The following is a 10,673-nucleotide window of genomic DNA, read 5'->3' on the forward strand; positions in this document are numbered from 1 at the left end:
GAACTTTTCTTCTTTCACCGGCTTTCTCTTGATCGAAGTTTAGGAACTTCAATGCCCAAAAGGCTTTATGTTCGAGCTCGACCGGTAAGTGACAAGATTTGCCATAAACCATTTGGAAAGGAGTGAGGCCTATAGGAGACTTGTATGCAGTCCTATATGCCCACAAAGCTTCATCAAGTTTAGCCGACCAATCCTTCCGAGATGTAGAGACCGTCTTCTCAAGTATGCGTTTGACCTCCCGGTTAGAAACTTCGGCTTGTCCATTCGTTTGCGGATGATACGGTGATGCTACTTTGTGCTTGACTCCATAATGATCTAGGGCCTTGGCAAGTTGTGTGTTGCAAAAGTGTGACCCTCCATCACTAATGAGAACTCTTGGTGTACCAAACCGGGTGAAAATATTCTTCTTTAGGAACTTCACCACCGTCTTGCTATCGGCTTTAGGCGATGCTACGGCTTCCACCCACTTTGACACATAATCAACAGCGACCAAGATGTACTCATTTGAATATGATGAAGGAAAAGGGCCAACAAAATCTATACCCCAACAATCAAACATTTCCACTTCAAGGATGAGTTGTAGAGGCATCTCATTTCTTTTTGACATTGATCCGGTTCTTTGGCATTCATCACAATACTTGCAATGTAAATTGGCATCTTTGAATAGAGTTGGCCAATAGAACCCGGATTGAAGTACCTTTGCGGCTGTTCTCTCCCCGTTGAAGTGACCTCCATAGGGCGAATTATGACATTGCCATAGGATCTTCTTTGCCTCTTCATCATCCACACACCTACGCAAGAGATTGTCCGCTCCAATTTTGAACAAATAAGGCTCATCCCACACAAAGTGGTTAGCATCATGAAGGAACTTCTTGCGTTGTTGCCATTCAAAATCTTCCGGAATGAACCTGGTTGCTTTGTAGTTCACCATGTCGGCAAACCACGGTCTCACATTGATTGCTAGCAACCGTTCATCTGGAAATTCTTCACGAACCTCCGGTTCATTCTTGGTTACCTCATTGTTTGTCAACCTTGAAAGGTGATCAGCTACAAGATTCTCCGTGCCTTTCTTATCCTTGATCTCTAAGTCAAACTCTTGAAGCAACAACATCCACCGGATGAGTCTAGGCTTTGAGTCGGACTTAGTAAGGAGATACTTGATAGCTGCATGGTCAGTATAAACAACAATTTTGGAACCTACAAAGTAAGAACGAAATTTCTCCATTGCATAAACTATTGCAAGTAACTCTTTTTCAGTTGTGGCATAATTGATTTGTGCCTCATTTAAAACCTTACTTGCATAGTGAATAGCATGAAAAATTTTATCCTTACGTTGACCCAAGACCGCACCAACAGCATAATCACTTGCATCACACATTAATTCAAAATTTAAATCCCAATTAGGAGCAATGATTATTGGTGCGGTGGTCAACTTTTCTTTTAAAGATTCAAATGCATCAAGACATTCATTATCAAAAACAAAAGACTTATCTTTGTTGAGCAAGTTGCTCATAGGCTTTGCAATCTTTGAGAAGTCTTTGATGAATCTCCGGTAGAAACCGGCATGACCAAGAAAACTCCGAACACCTTTGACATTTACCGGTGGAGGAAGCTTTCCTATGACATCGACCTTTGCTTGGTCTACCTCAATACCCTTAGCAGAAATCTTATGACCAAGGACAATACCCTCGGTAACCATGAAGTGACATTTCTCCCAATTGAGCACCAAGCTAGTTTCAATACACCGCTTCAGCACGGTATCCAAGCTATTCAAACACGTATCAAATGACGAACCGAAAACCGAGAAATCATCCATGAACACCTCCATGCATTTACCAATAAGTTTGGAGAAGATTGCTTGAACACACCGTTGAAAAGTTGCTGGTGCATTACACAAGCCAAATGGCATTCTTCGATAAGCAAAAATACCAAAGGGACAAGTGAAAGCCGTCTTCTCGTGATCATCTGGGTTCATGGCGATTTGATTGTAGCCGGAGTAACCATCTAGGAAGCAATAAAAGGATTGACCGGAGAGTCTTTCAAGCATTTGGTCCATGAAGGGCAAGGGAAAGTGATCCTTCCTTGTTGCTTGATTGAGTCTTCTATAATCTATACACATCCTCCATCCGGTGACGGTTCTAGTTGGGATCAACTCATCTTTATCATTAGTGATCACCGTCATTCCTCCTTTCTTGGGAACTACTTGAACCGGGCTTACCCAAGCACTATCCGAGATAGGATAGATCATGCCGGCTTCAAGCAACTTCACTACTTCCTTTCGCACCACCTCTTTCATGTTTGGATTCAAGCGGCATTGCGGTTGTGCTACCGGTTTAAAGTTTTCTTCCATCATGATCTTGTGCATACAATAAGATGGACTTATCCCTTTCAAGTCGGATAGCTTCCACCCTATTGCTTCCTTGTTGGCCTTGAGAACCTCTACCAACTTTGTTTCTTCATCGATGGACAAGGAGCTACTAATGATCACCGGTTTTGTACCATCTTTCTCAAGAAAAACATATTTCAAATTAGATGGTAAAACTTTTAATTCTACCTTGGTGTCATCAACTTTGGCTTCTTCCTTGGATTCTTCTTTCAAATCTTCAAGTATGGCTTGATTAGGAAGAACCTCCTTCAAGGAATCTAGCTCCTTTAAACACTCTTCAATGGCACTTGCTTCGTCTTCATCAATAGCATTGAGTGCCTCCACCAAAGCACTCTCAAGGGGTGTTCTATTGTGCATTTGCTTCCGAGTAGTCAAGATGACTTCTTCGGTTGCATCCATTTTGAAACATGCACCCTTGTCTTTCGAGTACTTCAAAGCTTCTCGGATGTTGAAGGTAACCTCTTCATCATTTACCTTGACCTTCATGATATTATCATCAAGATCAATCATCATCCGAGCCGTTTGCATGAAATTCCTTCCCATTAAGATAGGCACATCCTCATCTTCTTCGACATCCATAACCACAAAATCAGCCGGAAAAATAAATTTGTCCACTTTTACAAGAACATCTTCGGCCATACCTAGTGGTTTTGCAAAGGATTTGTCGGCCAATTGCAACATCATCCTAGTCCGCTTTATACAAAGGTCACCAACTCTTTTGGCAACGGACAAAGGCATGAGATTGATGCTTGATCCAAGATCAAGTAGTGCTTTACCTACATGTGTTGTGCCAATAGCTACCGGTAGAGTGACTCTTCCCGGATCTTGCTCTTTCTTTGGCATTGTTCTTTGAATAATAGCACTACAATTGGCATCGATTTGGATCGTCTCTTCATCGTTGATTCTTCTTTTCTTGGAAAGGATATCTTTCATGAACTTTGCATAGACCGGCATTTGCTCCAAGGCTTCCGAGAATGGTATATCAATTTGCAACTTCTTGAAGAGTTCAAGAAACCTTGCGTATTGCCGCTCTTTGTCTTTCTTCGATGGAGCATGTGGGTATGGTAAGCGTTGAGCCACCACTTGCTTCTCAACTACTTGTTTCTTCCCTTTATCTCTCCCCACATCTTTATTCTTCCTCTCCATCTCCTCTTGTAACTCTAGATCTCTTTTTTGATTTTTTTCTTTTTCAACTAATGCTTCTTTATTCTTTATATACACTTCCTCCTCTATCTCTACACTATCCTCCTCGAACTCCTCTTTGTCCTCCTTATTGACAACTTCATCATCCTTTTCCTCAACAACAATATCATCACCTACCCCTATACCTACTACTCTCCCACTCCTTGTAGCTATAGCTTTTGACTGCTATGCCTTGTTGTGCTCCTTAGGATTTGGTTGAGTGTTAGCGGTGAAAGCTCCACCTTGCGGAGGACCTTGAGCCATTTGTTGAGCTAACTGACCAACTTGCGTTTCAAGGCCTTTGATGGACGCGTCGGTGTTTTTCTGGTTAGCATTGGACACTTGCATGAATTGTTTCAAGACCTCCTCGGTGCTTTGGGAATTATTCGGTTGTTGGGGGTTATTTGGTGGTGGATTTTGGTATTGATTATTGAATGGTTGTTGGTAAGGTTGTTGGTAGTAGTTTGATGGTGGATATTGATAGTTATTGTTGTACGGTGTTCTCCAAGGTCTTTGTTGGTTTTGGTTGGCCGGATACCTTCCTTGGAAGTTGGAAGTACCCGGATTTTGTTGTGAGGTTCCGGCTTGTTGTGGTTGGTTAGGCCTTTGTTGGTTTCCCACATAGTTGACCTCTTCCCCTTCAAAAGAACCGGGCTCGGGACAATAGCCGGTGGGATGATCCCCCGTACAAAGTCCACAAGTATAGACTTGAGCGGTTCCTCCTTCTTGCTTGAGAGATTCAAGAATTTGTTTAGGCATAGCTCTCATCTCCTTTTGCATAGCTTCTATTTGTTGAGTGAGGAGCTTATTTTGAGCTAAGACCGCATCATTTGCTTCAAGCTCAAGAATACCGGCTTTCCTTTGATTAGGATTCCGATTGTGAGAAGATTTTCTTGTGTTGAGCGCCATTTGGTTAATGATTTTGACAGCTTCAGCTGGGTTTTTCAAAGCAATAGAACCTCCAGCACTTGCATCTAGCATCGTCTTGGACATGTCTTGAAGCCCTTGACGAAAAAGATATAGTTGCATTTGGCTATCAAAACCATGCTTTGGACAATTCCTTAGCAATGATTTATAGCGCTCCCAAGCTTCACAAAGAGTCTCACTTTGGCCTTGAGCAAAAGTTGTAATTGAAGTTTTAGCCTCAAGATGCCTATCCTCCGGAAAGAACCTTTCTTGAAATGCTTTCTCTAGCTCACCCCAATTTTCCATCAAAGAAGTTGGTTGATCAAGATACCACTCCTTAGCCTTCCCGATCAAAGAATGAGGAAACAATTGCACAAACACACCCTCTTCCTCATCTTCCTTCATACCAAGTGTACCGGCGGTAACATAGAAGTTGGTAAGATGTCTATATGGATCCTCATGATCCATACCGGTAAACTGGTTATGAGTAATCAAGTTAATCAACCCCGACTTCAGCTCAAAAGATTTGGCATTACGGTTGCCAAGATTAGCTAGCCTCCTCGGACTAACCCACATAGGTAGAGCATTCTCATCTTCATTAGCCATGACTACTTCTGGATCACTCCTCGGAGATGAATGTGCAGAAGAATGTGATGAAGAATCACCTAGTGATATAGTATGCACCGAACCTGACGGAGAAGGAATAAAAAGTAAAGATTCCGGCTGAGCCAGCCTGGCTAATCTCCTAGCTTCCTTTGCTTGCTTTCTAAGTAACCTAGCAGTTTTCTCAATTTCAGGATCAAATTGTAGGTCTTCTTTATCAACGGTACCTCGCATAAACAAAGTTCACCAAGACTATACCAGGTGGTTAGCATAAAAAATAATGAATGACATAAGTGTATAAGTATATGCATGAAAGAATTTTGTGCAAAATTGACTTAACATGACAAAATTGTTTCGATACTTATGATAAAAATTTCCGTTACTCCCCGGCAACGGCGCCATTTTGATGTAAGATTTTTCCTACACGTCATATAACTATGTACACGTGAGTATATATAGGATCGTTTCCACAGGGAGTTACGTTTAATCATAAGCATTTACACAATCGTTCACATTAAGGGTTTGGATATAATTTGTTTGTTTGTAACACTATATCCATATTTGACACTAAAGTAAAAACGAGAGGGGATCGAACTATTTCGCTTGCGGTATAAGATAACGAGCAAGCATAACAGCAGCAATCTCTCGATCGATTAACAGACTTTAGCTTTATAACCAATATTATTACAATCATTTCTACAATATCCTTCGTGTCCAAAGCGACATCGTTATTTCTAGGTTATCGTTTAAACATTCGTGTCCAAATTCCTTAAACGATAACAAAGTCGATCGGATGACTTAATCGACCGTGTCCAGCCTGATTAAGTATCCGAAAGCATTAAAAGCTTGATTAAAAGTAATTATCAAAGGTTTACAAACTTGTCAAGAATGATATAACATAAGATAAATTGTTATTCTAGGTCTAGATTCAAGGGTTTGTGTCCAAATCATCTTGAATCTCTTTGAAAGCATTAAAAGCAAGAATAACAACAATATTGAATCATTAAGCTAGAACCTTATATATTAAAAGATCAAAAGATTACATAATAGCTTGATTGTTACCTCAATACTACAAAGAAGGTTAGTTACATATAGACATGTAAACTAATGCAAGGAATGAAGGAAAGATGAAGATTCCATGCCAAGATCCTTGATGTCTCAATGAATCTAGGGTTGAATCTACTCTTTAATCACTTGCTTTGTGTTTCTCTCTATGAAATAGCTCTAACCTCTCTCTAGAAATGTATAAAATGTTTCAATGGAATAGTGAATAGTCCTAGAGAGAGGGAAAACTTGTATTTAAATGGGCTAAAAACGTGTAATCTCGCTTAAGCGAGATACATCTCGCTCAAGCGAGAAGCCTAAATATCCAATCATGGCCAATGAAGTCTTGCCACGTAGCCCTGCTCCTTGATGAAGTTGCATCTCGCGTAAGCGAGTTAGACCTCGCGTAAGCGAGGTTGCTTGAAACTTAAACCGCCTTAGAATCCTGCTTGAGCGACATGGAAGCGAGATGGAAGCGAGATGCTCATCTGATCCCTGGAGAAATCTCGCGTAAGCGAGATGATCTCGCGTAAGCGAGTTTCTAAGATTGCACAAGCGACCTGGAAGCGAGTTGTAAGCGAATGTTTAGTTTCTCCCTGGAGGAATCTCGCGTAAGCGAGATGACCTCGCGTAAGCGAGATTTGCTTGGTTCACACAATTGAGTTTTGGTCCTTGCTTGTCATTTCCTGCATAAATTGGGTAGAATTAGGCATATAAAGCATAAATGGTATAATTACAACAATTGATTGCTTTTCCGTAGATAACTTGCATAACAAGTCACTAAAAATGCCTCTTTTTCCACATGAAATATATTACTTTTGAGCACTTATCAATTGACATGCTCAATTTCGATACTTGAAGGGATTTTTCAAGGAGCATCTTCAGGAGGCACACGAGGCCTACCATGCTGGTCATTTGGTTGAGATGCAGCAGAAGCGGGACCTGTCTCTCTGAATATATTTGCTCTACTTGGTGGGTATTACGCTATTCACTAGCAAGTGCGTCCACTTTGTGGATGTTGCTTATTTCTGGTACTTAAGAGACTTTGAGCTTGTCTCTAATTATGCATGGGGAGTTGCTGCTCTTTCACACCTGTTCATTGAGTTTAACAATGCTTCTCATTATAAGACCGAACATCTAATAAAATACTTATCTTTGTTGCAGGTATAAATAAATAATATTGGACTTCCTGTTTATTCATTCGTACGTCTGAATTATTTGTATATTTATATGTTGTTGATTTTGTTGCAGGCTTGGGTCTTTCAGCACTTCAGGGGTATGGGTGACATGGATGCATGGGGTGGGTATTTGGACAATTAGCATCCACGTGTCTTGATGTATCTACCGCTCAAGGGTCTGTCTTAACTAGACAAATACAAAGAGCATTTGAATCACCTGGATTTGGCAGGTGTTATCATGTCCATGTATGCTGAACACTGTCAGGCATATTCGTTCGAGCAGGTCAGCCATTACTCTGTATGGTTCAGATACGGTTCTCGTAGGATGAAATATATGCTAGAGCGGGTGCTTCACCAGTTTGGGTATGTCCAGACCATCCTTAGACATCCATGCGAGAGTGCGTCTCCCCAGACAACCTTAACGGAGATCAACTTTCTCTATGCTCACCATCTTGATCATATGCTGACGCCTCAGGACTTGGGGCTCGCTGCTATGGCTGGTGTGGAGACGTCACAAGGATACATCATATGGTTTTATCTCATCTCATATCCACGCATCATTCTTCTGTACGAGGTTGTTCATGTCATGCGGCTTGCTACTACTATTACCGTTATGTCATGGTTGTTTCACTTCGGGTGAAATTAAGAATTTGCATAATAAAATTAAATATGATTCTTAAAATAACTGAATAAAGAACTTAAATTAAATAATCCAACAAATAAAATAGAGGTTCATCTTAGAACCCCTACCCTAATAGGGTTTAGTTACTCATGGTATCTAAAAACATATTACATAAGAAATAAAACATACCTAGAGACTTAGAGTGAGGAGAGAGACTCCTCTCTTGAAGCTCCTAGTGTTTTCCTTCCTCTTGAACGGCTTCGTTATGAATGAAAAATTATGAATGAGAGCAGTAATATCTATAGGCAAAGTTTGCACTTGAGTTTGGGCCTTAAAATTGGGTTTTATCCACCATAAAGTAACAATAAGCAGTTATTTCCTGAAATATCACACTATGGGGCACACAAGTCACACCCCCGGGGGAGGGGGGCAAAAATGCATTTTTGTGCCCCCGAGGTCGCATGAAATACACCATGCGGGGCACAAGTGTATTTTTGTGCAACCCGGGGTGCATGGTTCACACCTGGTGGCACATGAGTGTGTTTTTCGCGCGTAATCGCTTGTTTCTTCGTCCTTTGGGTGTTTTCTTCCATATAACTTATCTTGGGACATGGAATAGAATTTTTCATTCTAGAAATGTCTTTAGAGACCTCTTGAATCTTCTTCATTCATTGTCTTCCCAAATCTTCAAGATGCTTTGCTTTGTCTATTTGCATGATTTCTTCTTGAATTACCTTAATAACACCCTAAAATTGCTTTGTTTCGGGAAAACTAGAACTACATGACTCGAAATAAAAACATTACAAAATGTCCTGAAAAACATAGGCAATTATCCTAAAACCCCTCTACCTTAGATCAAAACTGAATAAAAAATGGCTGAAAACTCCTAAAACATCAGTATCCCCTTCCATATTCTCTTGTTGAGGTTTCTCTTTTTATCATAATTGGAGAGAAATTTGAACCTTGTCCAGTGTTGCCATGTCCAAATTGTCATGTATTGCGACCTCGATTATTACCTCAACTATGTTGGCTTCTCTAATTTCTTTGACTTGCTTCCTTCTCTTTTAGATTTATCATGATTATCTTTTGTTTCTTCTTATGCTTCTCCTTATAAGCTCGAAATGATCATGAAGTTTTTCTACTGTCATGGTCTATAAATATTTAGTTTCCTTATTTGTCAGAACAACACGCTCAAAATTGGGATCCAATGAGCGAAGTATCTTCTCCATAATCCTCACATCTTCTAACTTCTCACCATTTCTTTTTAATTGTTTGAAATAAAGATATCTCTTTGAGAAATATTCAGAAATAGACCCCGACTTTTTCATATGTAAAAATTCAAACTTGTTTCTTAAATTTTGGAGACATACAGTCTTTACTTTGTCTTATCCTTTTCAAGAGATTTGAAGTTTCTTCCATGCATCCTTAGTGAATGTTTGCATTTGAATCTAAAGCTTGGTAAATGAGGAAGAGAACTTTCTTGTCTCTATTTCTTGCACTTGAATAATAATAGAGAATGCATCCTTCAAAATATTCATTTGTGCCTAAGCTAAGCAGTCATCATCTAATTCCCCATGGGCTTTTTCAACAATCTCTGAAACATTACGTGCTCTACTACGAGCCTTTACTTTGATACTCCGACCAATTATCGTAGGTGCTCCCCTTTGAAAGTGGAACTTGAAAGGATGCCACTCCATTATTTGCTTATCAATGTAAACATTTCTTACAAGAACCTAATCTTTGATGTCACTTTGTTGAAGAATGAGAAGGTTGTGATGAGCTTTTTAAGGGAATTGAGGATGAGAGAATATTTTGTTTCTTTATAAGTCAAACGAACGATTTGCACGTAGTATCGTTGCGGGCTTTCACCAAAGTCTCCTCTGCCTTCGCCCCGCTCAAGCATCGCTCACCATTTTTCAGATCTCGACAGGTATGCTCTCACTCGAACCCTTCTCAGAAAATTGAGATCGGTCGGCGGCACAACCCACAAGAGGATCCTGCATACTTGTATTTACCTTCTTACTAGCTTGCTTGCTTGTTTACATTATAAATGACAATCTCTTCCCTTTTTTTTTTATAGGTTTACGGAAGAGTAAAACACACATCAATATAATATTCTAAACACTTCAATAAAGATTTTTACACACTTATCCAAATTACTTGCATTTGTCCTCATAAAATTAGTTCAGTTGATATGGACAATGCATAATATATGCAAGGTCCGGGGTTCAAACCCTGACAAAAAAAAAATTTACTTACATTTAATGTTATGTTTCTCATCGTTTTCTTTCTCTATTTTTGGGTGCAATATGATATGTCTCATTAAAAGTTTCTTTGGACATACTACCTTATTAATTGGACCAAACAATTGATTAGGCCAATTGACAAAATCAAGTTTATAATCCAACATAGCATACTGCTAATCATATGTACCTCAACTTGATCAAAACACTTTCTACACCTTTCTTTCACTATATTCATTAGTAGAAACTTTGTTGTATATTTGGCTTCAATATTGCGGGGACATTTTAGCTTATCTGTTTATGATCACCTGCTACGGAGAATATTCTTTTATTATTTGTGGGTTTCAGCTATAATATACTAAATTGGTAGCGATGAACAAATTCACATAATTAATTATATCCTTTTCTTTGATCAGTAGTTATAGACTATAATTACACAAGTTTAAACAGCTGTAATGCATGCATAAACTTTGTTTGGAAATCCTAATTTCTCAGCCAGCACAAAATGT

The sequence above is a fragment of the Medicago sativa genome, chromosome 1 (assembly GCF_051527215.1).
Source record: "Medicago sativa cultivar Bolivia chromosome 1, Bolivia_mono, whole genome shotgun sequence".
Lineage (NCBI taxonomy): Eukaryota > Viridiplantae > Streptophyta > Magnoliopsida > Fabales > Fabaceae > Medicago > Medicago sativa.